This window comes from Ornithorhynchus anatinus, chromosome X2 (assembly GCF_004115215.2).
Source record: "Ornithorhynchus anatinus isolate Pmale09 chromosome X2, mOrnAna1.pri.v4, whole genome shotgun sequence".
Taxonomy (NCBI): domain Eukaryota; kingdom Metazoa; phylum Chordata; class Mammalia; order Monotremata; family Ornithorhynchidae; genus Ornithorhynchus; species Ornithorhynchus anatinus.
Genome location: NC_041750.1, coordinates 14,313,406 through 14,328,134, shown reverse-complemented (window position 1 = coordinate 14,328,134; position 14,729 = coordinate 14,313,406). Strand labels below are relative to the sequence as shown.

At 43.0% G+C, this 14,729-nt stretch overlaps 1 protein-coding gene and 1 non-coding gene across 2 annotated transcripts in view; both read right to left on the bottom strand.

Moving 5' to 3' along the window:
* Nucleotides 1-14,729, bottom strand: part of WWOX (WW domain containing oxidoreductase) — a 1,106,560-nt gene that overhangs the window by 798,066 nt on the left and 293,765 nt on the right. The gene's annotated exons all lie outside the window — the stretch shown is intronic.
* Nucleotides 10,939-11,076, bottom strand: LOC114807549. Its single transcript, XR_003755607.1, has one exon. It is a non-coding gene; the product is annotated as a small nucleolar RNA SNORA7 (small nucleolar RNA).

Genomic DNA, 14,729 nt, shown 5'->3' with positions numbered 1-14,729 from the left:
TAAGACTTTAAGGACACAGCGAACAGAACCTCAAACCATGTGGCCTAACAGTGAGCAGCTGGGGACCAAGAGCAGAAGACAGGTCATCCCGGGATGCAGAAATCAGAAATGGGGGGTTACTGTTTGGGAGGATGGGCTTTGGAAAGATTGTGACTCCGGGAAGGATAAATGAAAACCCCATTAGACACTACGAGTAACAACGGTGTAGTAAGGGGCAATCTTTACACGCCCAGGGTATAGAAAAAAGATAACGCAGTCATATTTTTGTCAGCCACTCCCCATGCCCAAGAATAGCGGAGTTACCATCAGTCTCCAAACCCAGAGGACAGCAGTACGTCATAAAGAACAGGGAAGCAGGAAAGAGCTCGGGCCTGGGAGTCAGAGGATGTGAGTTCTAATCTCCGCTCTGCCGCGTATTTGCTGTGTGACCTTCAGCAAGTCACTTCACTTCTCTGGGCCTCAGTTACCTCGTCTGTAAAATGGGGACGTGTGCCCCATGTGGGATAGGGACCGAGTCCCACCTGATTATCTTGCATCCACCCCAGAGCTGAGAACATTGCTTGGCACATAGTAAGCACTTAACACCACTGTTATTATTTTTCTTTATTAACTGGGCTCTACACACAACGTAAGCACCTGATGAATGCAGTGATACTTGGCTCTGTTTAGATTCAGTTTGTTTCTGTCTAGGTTTTAGAAATGTTCATCAGTAGATTTGTATTGGGCAAAAGAATATAAAAATGTCATTACTGGATTAGATCATGTTGCTTCCAGTCAAGTATTCTCTCTCCGACAATGCCAAAAAATGCCTGGAGAAACCTCGTGATGGTTACTTTCCTTGACATCACCTCTAATTGTTAACTGACTAACCATTTATCTATATCGAAGGTGTATCCGGCAGTCTCACTTACAGATTTATCAACCTTTTATGGCTGCCCACCGCACCCGATTTATGAAACCAGTCCTCAAAATAATCCAATCGATGAAGCAATTGTATTTATTGAGCGCGTACTGTGTGCACAGCACTGTACTAAACATGACCAAGCACTTGGGAGAGTACAGCGTATCAGTTTTGGAAGACACGTTCCCAGCCCACAAGGAGCTTACAGTCTAGAGGAAGGCACTTACAGTAAAGAGGGATTGACTGGCTTGTAGTTTATTACATAACGTTTTCCCACAGTAAAATGATCGGACAGATTATTCCCGACATATGTACCCACATGGAAGGAATTCATATTGTGAGTAAGCTTTCGATCCATCAATCAGTTATGTTGATTGAGCGCTTACCGTGTGCAGAGCACTGTACTAAGAACTTGGGAGAGTACAACATTGGCTCAGTGGAAAGAGCATGGGCTTGGGAGTCAGAGGTCACGGGTTCTAATCCCGGCTCCACCACAAAGTCAGCTTTGTGACTTTGGGCAAGTCACTTAAGTTCTCTGTTCTCAGTTACCTCATCTGTAAAATGGGGATTAAGACTGTGAGCCCCACGTGGGACAATCTGATCACCTTGTATCCCCCCCAGCGCTTAGAACAGTGCTTTGCACATAGTAAGCGCTTAACAAATGCCGTTATTATTATTATTATTATTATTATTATCATTATTAAAGCCTCTTTTCTCAAGGGTTTGAGTGCTGAGACCCACTTGGCACTGAGGAGAAAAGATGTCATGTTTGGGTTTATAGAAGGAACCATATTCTAAAGCGTGAACTACTTTGGTGTCATGTTCCATCTTTGTCATAGTTTGTATCTTCTTCTACTTGGTCATTATTTCAGAAGATGGCTCCGGTATTCCTTTCCAGCTAACCATTTTCCCAGAACTGATGCCAACAAAAAGCTTGTCTCCAGAAAGGGGTGACTGAAACTATGGTGCATGAGAACAGACACCTTACAGTCCCTGAGATGCAACCTCTTCTATTAGATCTGGGATTCTGGTGAGGAGATGACCTCTGCTGCACAATGAAGCCATTGTGTTTCCATTAAGAAGGGCAGGAAATAATCCTGGAAAAGTTAGTCAGATACCTCCACATGAGACATCTTGGCCTCACCGTGGATACGTAACTCGAAGGGGATGAGCACTTCCTTCATCTCTTGTGTTGCTCAACACACGAGAAGGAAAGCAAACTGCTGATTCTAATACACACTGGCTAAAAAGTTAACCAAGTACAATCAACCATCGTATGCCGCTTGTAATAATAATGTTGGTATTTGTTAAGCGCTTACTATGTGCCGAGCACTGTTCTAAGTGCTGGGGTAGACACAAGGGAATCAGGTTGTCCCATGTGGGGCTCACAGTCTTCATCCCCATTTTACAGATGAGGTAACTGAGGCACAGAGAAGTTAAGTGACTTGCCCACAGCCACACAGCTGACAAGTGGCAGAGCCAGGATTCGAACCCATGATCTCTGACTCCAAAGCCCGTGCTCTTTCCACTGAGCCACGCTGCTTCTCAGTGCTACTCTTGAGCCTATTCTTAACAAATACAACATATAACTAGGCCCAGTTTTTACCAGAATTACACGAGAGGATTTTCCGGCCCCTTTCAACCAAAATGAGACCAAATACTTGCATAGAAATATAGCACTAGCATGGCATAAATGCACTCTGCTCTCAGCAAAATATCTTTCATTCTGAATTCACAGGGAGGAGAGGACAGTAATAATAAATCTTATTTAAGCAATTGAATTAATAATTAAATATTAACTGAATTACTGAAACAACCACATGAATTATCATCGAATAATTACTAAATTATCAAAAGTAGTGCCCCCCCTTCACCTCTCCGCAGCTTAACCCTCTTTTCCCCCCATTTCCCTCTGCTCCTCCCCTTCTCCCTTCCCATCCCCTCAGCACTGTACTCGTCTGCTCAACTGTATATATTTTCATTACCCTATTTATTTTGTTAATGAAATGTACATCGCCTTGATTCTATTTACTTGCCATTGTTTTTACGAAATGTTCTTCCCCTTGACTCTATTTATTGCCATTGTTCTTGTCTGTCTCCCCCGATTAGACTGTAAGCCCGTCAAACAGCAGGGACTGTCTCTATCTGTTGCCGACTTGTTCATTCCAAGCGCTTAGTACAGTGCTCTGCACATAGTAAGCGCTCAATAAATACTATTGAATGAATGAACAAGTAAATACTTCACCTAATTCTATTCTTCCTCTATAGAGCTAATTTGTCTATTTTTCCCTGATGTACAAGTTTTCCTTGACAACCATAATCTTTCCATCTGTGGTTGTGAGTATCCAAGCTCAAACTTTGCAGTACTAGAAATAGTGTGTGTGGGGGGAGGGGTTGAAAACCTACTAAGTGCAACACACTTTACTAAGCATTTTCAAAAGGATAAGGGAAGGAAAACATGCATTCCCTGCCCACAGAGAGTTTCCAATCGAATGGAAGAGACAGATAGGCAGGCATAGGAAAGGGACTAAATATGCCTGTCTGAAATAGAACAAGCCAGAAAAAATCCTTGACAAACCCTAGACAGAAGTGCTGAGGATGGGTATCAGTGTATAAATGGAAGGAGTGGGGGTGGGTTGGTACCGGGTGACTGTGAGGCCTACGTGGGCCGGTAACCCGATTATCTTGCACCTACCCCAGAGCTTAGTACAAAGCCTGGCATATGGTAAGCACTTAAATATCACAACTACAATTATTATTATTTTTATTATTATTGCTATCATCTGCACAATGCCCATTTCCAGCAGGAAGGCAGCCTGCTAGAGACAGCCTCAGGATGCCCTTTTATTTGTTGGTTTCCCCAAACAGTCTTGAATTGCACCTAATATGACCAAAGCTGGAAAGTGCCTAACCCTCTTTGGCCTAGAATCCTTTGGTCATTCCTACCTCAGGTACTTTGAGGAGTTGAATCCCCAGGGTTAGCAATGGCAACATAGAAAATCCATACATATGCACATATTAATGATTAAGAAATCAGTTTAAACATGAGTGTCCAGACCTTCCTCAAGTAAAAATATTCAGTATAATTCAGAACTGTGGGAGAGAGGGAGCTGACATAAATCAATGTCTGAAAACATTTTCAGAGAATCCACATGTATTGTCAGCATACAAATATTTGCACCTACATTTTCATCTCAACTAAAGGAGATTTGTAACCACTGCTATTTGTCACATGCTAAGAAGGAACAGCGTGCATCTGTTTGGATGAAGTCCTTCAACCAAGATTTTTTCTTTCCTTCCCCCCTCTGAGATGGCTTATTCAGATATGGTTCCTGATGGAGCCAGAAGGCCGTTGCCAAGTGATGCCGATTCTCTTATGCTCATCTCTAAAGATGAACATGACTTTACTATTGGGATTTTGAAGCCCTTTAGAACAGATGATCCTTAATTACATGGACTGGGTCTTACTCTTGTCGCATGCTCCCATATACCAGGATCTGCACAATGTAGACACTCAATAAATGCTGTCCATGACAATGACAGTGATTTTTCAGGATGTGTATCTGGAATTCAAGTTCAAGGATGATGGAGAGATTTTTATCAGCATATGCGAGTATGGCTGGCTAAAGTAATGAGTGGTTTCCACATCATGTGTCTGTCCAGCATGCTAGACTATTTTTTCATTTCTACCCTCTCCACCTGGGCTTCTGACCCCATCCCTTCTCACCACAGCAAAGCACTTTCCCCTCCCTTCTTCGCTCCCTGACCACCATCTTCAACTGCTTGCTTTCCAATGGCTACTTCCCCAGTGTGTTCAAGCACACCCACGTCTCCCCTATTCTAAAAAAAAAAAGGCTCGCTTGACCCCAGGGCTCCCTCCAGTTATCACCTCATTTCATCTCCAAACTCCTTGAGTGAGTTGTCTATACCCGCTGTCTCAAATTCCTCTCTTCCAATTCTCTCCTCAACCCCCTGCAATCTGGCTTCCACACCCTCCACCCAGTGGAAACCGCCCTCTCAAAGGTCACAAATGATCTCCTTCTTGGCAAATCCAACGGCCTCTACTCCATCCTAATCCTCCTCAACCTCTCAGCTGCCTTCAACACTGTTGACCACACCCTTCTCCTGAAACACTACCCAATCCTGGTTTCACTGCCGCTGTCCTCTCCTGGTTCTCCTCCCATCTCTCTGGCCTCTCATTCTCAGTCTCCTCTGCCTCCCAACCCCCTAACTCAAGGCTCTGTTCTGGGTCCCCTTCTATTCTCCATCTACACCCAGCTCCCTTAGGAATTTCATCCCCCCGTCACAGCTTTCAATACTTCTATGCAGATGATTCTTAAATCTACCTCTCCAGCCCTGTCCTCTCTTGTCTGTAGTCTCGCATCTTTTTTTTTTTTATGGTATCTGTTAAGCACTTACTATGTGCCAGGCACTGTTTTAAGCACTGAGGTAGATACCAGCTAATCGGACAGAACACGGTCCACATACCACGGAGGCTCCCAGTCTTCAATCCCCATTTTACAGATGAGGTAACTGAGACACAGAGATAAATGACTTGCCCATGGACTCACAGCAGACAAGAGGTGGAGCTGAGATTTAATGGTATTTATTAAATGCTCACTGTCTGTCAAGCACTGTTCTAAGTGCTGGGGTAAAGCCCGTGTTGGGTAGGGATTGTCTCCATCTGTTGCCGAATTATACTTTCCAAGCGCTTAGTACAGTGCTCTGCACACAGTAAGCACTCAATAAATACGAATGAATGAATGAATGAATGAATGAATGAATGACTCAGGTCTCTGATTCCCAGGTCCGTGTTCTTTCCACCAGGCTATGCTGCGTCCCGTCTTCTCCTGCCTTCAGAAGAAGCATGGCCTAGTGGATAGAGCACAGGCCTGGGTGTCAGAAGGACCTGGGTTCTAATCCCGCCTCCTCCAGGTATCTGCTGTGTGATCTTGGGAAAATCACTTCACTTTTCCATGACTCAGTTACCTCACCTGTAAAATGGAGATTAAGACGGTGAGCCCTAAATGGAATAGGGAATGTGATCAACCTGATTAGCTTGTATCTACCCAAGCGCTTAGCACAGGGCCCGGCACATAGTAACCACTTAACAAAAACCAGAAAAAGAAAAGACACAGAAATCTGGCATACAATCATTAGAAATGACTGACCGCCTTGGAGACCAGAGGCTTTTGAAAGACTGCGAGACCAAAAGAAAGAAGCTAATCAATCCATCAGTGGTATTTACTGAATGCTTACTGTGTACAAAGCATTGAACTAAGCACTGGGGAAAGTCCGGTACAACAGATGGCAATCATGATCTCTACCCACAAAGAGCTAACAGTCTCCAAGGGGAGACAGACATGAAAATAGATTAGGGATAGGGGAAAGAGTAGAATAGAAGAATATATACCTAAGTATCACGGGGCTAGGGTGAATATAAAAGCGCTATAAACCCACTGTGGGCAGCGATTGTTTCTCTGTATTGCTGTATTTTACTTTCCGAGCACTTAGTAGAGTGCTCTGCACACAGTAAGTGCTCAATAAATATGACTGACTGAATGAATATAAAAGTGCTTATGGGCTAAAGAGCCAAGGGCACAGTCAAAGCAGAGGGGAGGGTGGATAGGAGAAATAAAGGGCTTATTCTGGGAAGGCCTCTTGGAAGAGAGATGTGATTTTAGGAGGATTTTTGAGGTGGACTGTTGGATATGAAAGAGGAGGGAGTTCCAGGCCCAAGGGAAGATGGGGACAAGGGGTCAACGGTGGGATAGACGAGATCAAGGTACAGTGAGTAGGTTGGTGGAAGAGCACTGGAGCATGCAGGTTGAGTGAGGTTGGGAAGGAGGGAGAGAGCCGATTGAGTGAAATACAGGTCTCCCCTCTCTACAAGAACCTCCATGGTTGCCCATCCCTTAGTAATGGTTATAAAGCATTTATTCAGCTTGCCCCCTCCTATCTTACCTCACTGATTTCCTACTACAGCGTGGCCTGCACGCTTCACTCCTCTAACAGCGACCTCCATACTGTACCTCCGTCTCATCTATCTCGCCACCGCCCCCTTGCCTATGTCCTCCCTCTGACCTGGGGCTCCCTCCCCATCCATATCTGACAGACCACCGCTCTCCCCACCTTCAAAGCCTCATTCAATTCAATTGTTTTCAATTCAATCGTATTTATTGAGCACTTACTGTGTGCAGAGCACTGTACTCAGAGCTTGGGAAAGTACAATACAGCAATAAAGAGTGACAATCCCTGCCCACGATGAGCTCGCAGGCTAGAGGCGGGGGAGACAGACATCAGTACAAATAAAGAGACATCAATATAAATAAAATGACAAATATATACATAAGTGCTGCCGGGGGCTGGGGGGGGAGAGAGCAAGTCAGGGCAATGCAGAAGGGAGTGGGGAAAGTGGGGCTTAGTCTGGGAAGGTCTCGTGGAGGAGATGGGCCTTCAGTAAGGCTTTGAAGACGGGGAGAGGAATTGTTGGGTGGATTTGAGGAGGGAGGGCGTTCCAGACCAGAGGTAGGACTTGGGCCAGGGGTCAGCGGTGAGACGGAGGCACATTAACATCACATCTCTTCCAAGAGACCTTCGTGGATTAAGGCCCTCATTTCCCCTATGCCCTCTTCCATCTGCTTCACCTATGCACTTGGATCTGTACCCTCTCAGCACCCGATATCCGCCCCAATCTCAGCTCCACGGCACTTACGTTTAGATCCGTAATTTATTTACTTAGAGTAATGTCTACCTCTCCTTCTAGACTGTGAGCTCCTTGGGGCCAGGGAACGTGTCTCTCGACTCTGTTACACTGGACTCTCCCAAGCTTTTAGTACGGTCCTTGCACACAGTTCAATAAATACCATCGATCGACTGATTGATAAGGGGCTCCTGTTTGATGTGGAGATGGAAGGAAAACTGTTGGAGTTTTCTGATGAGGGGGGAGATATGGTCTGAATGGTTTTGCAGAGAATGTGAGAAAGGGAGGATGGTATTGGGAAAGTCAGGGGGAGCATAGGGTTTGCGTGGGAAGGTGAGAAGGTCTATTTTGGTCACGTCAAGTTTGAGGTGTCAGCGGGACACCCAAGTAATAATAATAATTATAGTACCTGTGAAGCACTTATTATATACCAAGCACTGTTCCTAAGCACTGGGGTAGATACAAGTTAACCAGGTTGGACACAGCCCCTGTCTCACATGGAGCTCACACTCTCATCCCCATTTTACAGATGAGGTAACTGAGGTGCAGAGAAGTTAAGTGACTTGCCCAAGGTCACACAGCAGACGTGTCCTTCTGACTTGCAGGCCCATGTTCTTCTGCTGCCTGCCAACTGTCCACTGCCAATCCAGTTTTTTCCACCGGAGGAAAAAGCAGAAGCAACAATATCAGATCCAAAGCTCCTTCCTGCAGCCATCTCTTTGGCCCATTTTCTCCAAATCAGGGCAGTCAGGATTAAGGCTCCTTCAACCCTCACTACACAATCCCTCTACCGGCCCACCTGTGCAGATTTATATCAAAAAAGGATATTTCCACTGTAAAAATTAGTTCTCCAATCATGCTTATCTTGCGTAGCCTTCCCAGTATCTGGATCGTTTGTCTAAGGTTTACTTCCGTTCTTCAAGATTAAAAAAAAAAGAAAATCATTCCTGCCACCTGCTACGCCAGTGTGCCGTTTGAACCATCATAGGTTGCTTACGGATTTAAAAAAAATCTTTGCTTAGAGGACAAAATTGTTTTAACAATTGTTATTCAAAGAGGCTATTTTCTAGTTTAAAGGAATGAAGGAACAAAAATTTTCAAAAGAAAACAATGTGGACATCTAAGAACAGACCAAGGAATGAAGGAGGGCTTTTGTTTGTTTATCGCTCTATTCCCCAACCTTTTCAAGTCCAAATTAAAATCCAAATTAAACGAATGGGATCCAAACCAAAGCTTTCATAATTCAGGGCAATTATTGATCAGCATTTAAGAGAGCAGTGGCAGAAAATTCAGCAAGAATCTGAAATACTTTGCAGTTGGTGAGGGTTTAAACCCTCAAAGTCCTGCCTGAAGTCTATACTCAGCTTGTAGGAAAACTCAATCTGGCTCAGACAGATCTGGTCCATTAACCCACAGAGCACATGGGGTAAAGAACCGCAATTAGAAAAAAAAAAAAAAGGGAACAAAAACCTTTATATAAAGCAGAATCACAGCTAAGGGTCAGAGCATAGCCTGAACAAGCACCTAAATAGAACCATACTTTCATATATGCTGCAGTTGCTCCAGAGAAAGGAGTTGGTCTACGGTAGGTATGTTAAAATCCCCTATGCCTGTGTAGATAGCGATAATGGCAAGAAAACCAGAGTGGGCTCAACCATTAAGTGCGTATAAGAGATGCTCTTTTCCCCTACTCTCCCAAGGTCCATAATCATATGCTAGGTTGTTCCCTGAAAGTGCAGACACACAGTGGGTAGTGCATTAATCCTTCAAACACTAACAGATGCTGGCAGGGATTTAGGCTGGAATGTATTTACAAAGTGACAAATTATATTCTGTGCTATAGAGAGAGAGAAAGAGCACCCACAAATAGGCTGATAAATGTCAGCTGGAGTCACGGCAAACAGTTTATTTTTATTATACTGTAACCACAAATGTTTTTTTGCCGAGAGTCCCAAAGATTTATTTCTTGCAGGAAAAAAAAAAAGATTATATATGACACAAAGTAATAACTTTAAAATCACTGATGTTCTGGGCATCCTGCCCTCCTAGAAGCAACATTCAGACTGAACAATGCGGCTTAAAAATGGAATGCTGGATGGAACGGAGTAAATGGTTAATAAATCAAAACTGAAACAATACCTCATAATTAAATACAATCTTAGTTCATGGACTAGCTAGTTGATAGAGCAGACCCAGTACCATGCTTAATGGATATCAGGAGGGTGGAATAACTACGAAAATAAATCTGGTATCTTTGTCAGGTAAGAAAATATTATTTAAGCTATACTATAATTGCTACCTCCAAAACCAAAATAAATCTCACTGCTGCAAAGACCCAACGAAAACTCACGGCTGGACAGTGACATCGGTAGGTTGAGAAATGCACAGCAGCTTCTGTAAAGGAGGTTGAGTGCTGCCATTTTATTTCAAATGGGAAGTTTTGGTTGTTTCTTTGTTTTCCCCAGGCTTTTATTAATGTAAAAGATTGATTTTAAGAAACCAATATCTACACAAATGTTTGCTTAATCCACTGGTTAGTCTAGGAGTAAAGTTAAAGCATTTTAGAAGGTTCTGGAGTGAGAGAGGAAAACGACTGGAAAAGAAATGAAAGACGAGGATTGACCGGATAAGATCAGTAACAATTAGAAGATTTTTATCTTAGGGACTCCAGAAGCAGGACAACAAACAGAATGTGTGCATTTAGAATGAAGCAGTAACAACCCCATTTTAAGCGGGATTTTCTTCTTGTACCAAAAAGATTTGTTCACCGAGGAAATGAAATCACTATACTAGCCGATATAAAAAATGGCATTTCATCATAAGAAGCAAAATTCTACCCGAGACTCCCTCTATCTACCTACTTTCTTCTCCCTTAAATTCAATCAAGCCATAGTAATTTATTGAGGGCCAACTGGCTCCAGAGAATTGTAATAAAGGCTTGAGGACTGTAAGGTCCTTGTGTCCAGGGGATGTGTCTACTCTGTCATATTGTACTACCCCCTAGTGCTTAGTACAGTGTTCTGCACACTGTAAGTGCTCAATAAATACCACTGATTGACTGAGAGGTAGAAGAGAATTCGTATACATGAGTTTACAATCTAGGGGAGTGTCTTGTCTTCTGCTATCGAGTTGTTTTCCACCCTTAGAGACGCCAGGGCCGCATCTCTTCCAGAACGACCCACCTCCATCTGCAATCGTTCTGGTAGCGTATCCATAGAGTTTTCTTGGTAAAAATACGGAAGTGGTTTACCACTGCCTTCTTCCACGCAGTAAACTTAAATCTCCGCCCTCGACTTTCTCCCATGCCGCTGCTGTCCGGCACAGGTGAGTTTTGACTTGTAGCAGATTGTCTTCCGCTCTCTAGCCACTGCCGAAGCTAGGAATGGAATGGGTCTGCCTCTGCTTGACTCTCCCTCCCTTAGCCAAGACTGGTAGAGTAATGGAAACTCTCCAGATCCGATCTTGAGATGGTCTAGGGGAGTGACAGACACTAACATCAATTACTATATTCCTATATAGATATACAATAGATATAAATAAAAGTGCTAAAGGAGATGTGAGCACTTGAGTGAACAGGTGGTACAGTAGGGCTAATGTGGCATTTTAGGGATATAAACTAGGGAGATTAAGTGCGGAAGACCTCCTGGAGGAGATATCATTTCAGAGGGTGTGGAGAGCAATGGACTGGGGGAGAAAACTCCAGGCAGGGGGGAGGGTTTGAGCAAGAGATTGGCAGCAACAGCGACCAGAACAAGGCACCGTGAATGGGTTAGCATAAGAGGAAAAAAGTGTGAATTGGCATGTAGTGGGAAAAGAGAGTTGATAAGAAAGAGAGAGAGCTGGTGGAATGCTTTCAAGCCAATGGTCAGAGGTTTTCCCTTGATTAGGAAAGGAATGGACAACCGTTGAAGGTTTTTCAAGAGTGGGGATATATGTGGAGAACAGCATTTTAAAAAAACGATCCAGGCAGCAGAAATTGAAGCATGCATCAGAAAAGGAATGAATGGAGCGAAGGAGATAAAAGAGTCAGTAGTCAAGCCAGGATATGACAATCAACTAATGATATTTATTGAGCGCTTACTGTATTAAGCGTTTGGGAGAGTCCAATATAACAGAGTTGGTATATATGTTCCCTGCCCACCACGAGTTTACAGTCTAGAGGGGAAGGCAGACATTAATTTAAATACATAAAAAATGGATATGTATAAAAGTTCTTGTGGGGCTGGGGTGGGGGGGGGGGTGAAAAAAGGGCATGAATCCGAGGGCAAGGAAGGGAGTGGGAGAAGAGGAAGTGAGGGCTTAGACTGGGAAGGCCCCTTGGGGGAGATGTGCTTTGAATAAGGTTTTGGAACCGGGGTCACGTAACTATGAAAAGTGCCTGGGTCAGCCTGGTGGCTGTTGGGATTGAAAGGGATGGAGTGTGGCAATGTTGAGGAAGGCTGACAGGATTTGGCAACACACTGAATTCTGGGGTTGAAAAACATGGAGAAGGCCAATAAAATGTCACGGCTACAGGCTCGAGAGATAGGGAGGATGTTGGTGTTCTAGACCTTGATGCGAAAATCAGGTGGCAGAGAAGATTTGGGAAGGAAAATGAAGAATTCAGTTTGGGATCGTGCTCTCTTCATCATCATCATCATCATCAGTGGGATTTATCGAGTATTTCCTATGTGCAGAGCACTATGTAAGCACTTGGGAGAGTACAACAGAGTTTCTTCCCTTCCAAACAAATCTCCAAACTGTCTCTTGCCTTTGAATCTTCTGCATGCAACCTATTATGCACATTTTTACCGGGGCCTAGAATGGCTTCCCACACTCAACTTCAGCACACTATGTACCACCTCTCCACTCCTTCAAAGCCCTTCTAAAAAGTCACCTCCTCCCTGAGGCATTCCTTGATTAATCCTCTGCATTCCTGATGGTCATGTCACATCATCAGCCACCTCAGCAGTGTTCTTTTTATCTGTTTATTTTTCATATCTGTTCTTGAGGGGAGGGGGGTTTAACTATTTACTGTTTATTCTCTCATTTATGGTGTGTTTTGTTTTCCTCATTAGATTCTACGTTCTTCAAGGGCAGGGTTAATGTTTTGTACTTCTGTATGTTTCCCAGTGATCTAGTATAATGCTCTGGATATAAAAGGCATTCAATAAATAATGTCAATACTAAATACATTGATACTCATGCAGGCAATTTAGGATGAAATGTCTGTAAGGACATGAATAAATGACAATTTTTCACCCACAGTAACAGCATCACAGCATCTAAAATACTGTAATCAAATTAATAATAATGATGATGGTATTTGTTAAGCGCTTACTATCTGCCAAACACTGTTCTAAGCACTGGGGTAGATACAAGGTAATCAGGTTGTCCTATGTGGGGCTCTCAATCTTAATCCCCATTTTACAGATGAGGCCACTGAAGCACAGAGAAGTGAAGTGACTTGCCCAAGGTCACACAGCAGACAAGTGGCGGAGCCAGGAGTAGAACCCACGTCCTCTGACTCTCAAGCCCGTGCTCTTTCCACTAAGCCACACTGCTTGTCTAGATCACTTACCTTTTCAATATCATACAGGAGCCAGTGAATTTAGAGATTATGCTAACTGGTATGCTGAGAAAGTTCATTCTGTTCCATTAATCCTTAATCGTTCTCCTTTTTAGCTCTTAATTACCAAAAGTAGACAAACACACACACACACCCCCCGGGCATTTAAGTTTCCCAACTCTCCCAGCCCTACAGCAAGGACAAAGTAGAATTTGATTCACAATTTGATTTCCAAACCGGGCAACACAAATTACTGTACATATAAATCTTAGCACACTCACACTAAAATGACCTTTTTATGACATAGTCATATTTATTTACATTACACAGTTCCTATAATAACCACGATCATAGATACAGACTCAGAAACATAGAAATTTTAAGAACCAAATTTAAATAACTAAATGTCTCAGCTGCTTCAGAAAAATGAGGCTCTCCACAAGAGATAAATGTTTTTGTAGTAATTGAAAGATTATTATGCTTTCCTATACATCACCGAATAATTACTGTTCGAATGAAAGCATGCTAGCAAATCAAAAACCAAATCAAGAAATCTAGCACTCTCATCCATCTTTTGGTTTTAAAATACTGTAACTGTATCTTTGGTTCTCAGTAAGAGCATTACGTGACTGTGCACCTGACAAAACGAGACATTAGTCTGTTCCTATGCCAAACAAAAATGGAGATTTAAAAAACAAAACAAAACAAAAAAGCCCATTTCCAAGCAGATGTTTATAAACAGAAGATAACTGATAAAAACCCAATCACGATGCTGCATTTTACATTCCATGATTCACAGATGAACTCATTGGAACTCCTGCAAAAAACCCTCTGGAAAACTTCCAGAAATTGAAAGGTGCAAACAAGCTGCCTAATATCCTTGCGTAGACTGAATTCTTAGGAAGAAAATAAAGTTTATTGTCTGGAAACAGAAGAAAGCATGAGGGAAGCACTAAAGCAATGGAGGTGAACAATTAGACAGATGTTCACTTGAGGAAATAAAGAGAATAGAAGAAGCCATCGCTGAGGAATTTTATGAGAATACTGACAACTCTGAACCCCATCAAGGGCACTGGGAAAGTTAAAGCCACTGAAGCTGCTTCTATTTAACTTTACTATAACTGCTGACCTTGCAAAACCTTGGATTCAGGTAATGTGCCTTACAGCAAAGCAGCATAATGTTTCTCATTTTAGGAAGTTTTTTCATTCTTTTCCAACACTCTCCATATATACCCTAATTGGAAATAGTCAACACTGTTTCATAACAGGGTTGTTTGTGGCCCAAAGAACTCTTTTCCCTTACAAACCACTATAATCAAGGGAAAATCTGTTTCCAAAATATGCCTTCGTGAAAGAGTAATATTAAACCAAGCCAAGGAAAGTCCAGGGTACTACATCTTTTTCTCTCTCTTTGCTCCTCTCCTGGAGCCCCAGATCACCAGATGCCACTCCTCCTTCTCTTCAGGAGGGAAAAACAGCCAAAGCACAATTTCTAGGGCACTAGTGAAGGAGAGCAAGGAAATAAGACACAGCTCTTTATTTCCCTCTTTTCAGTGTGTCTTGGAAGCTTAGCTAGG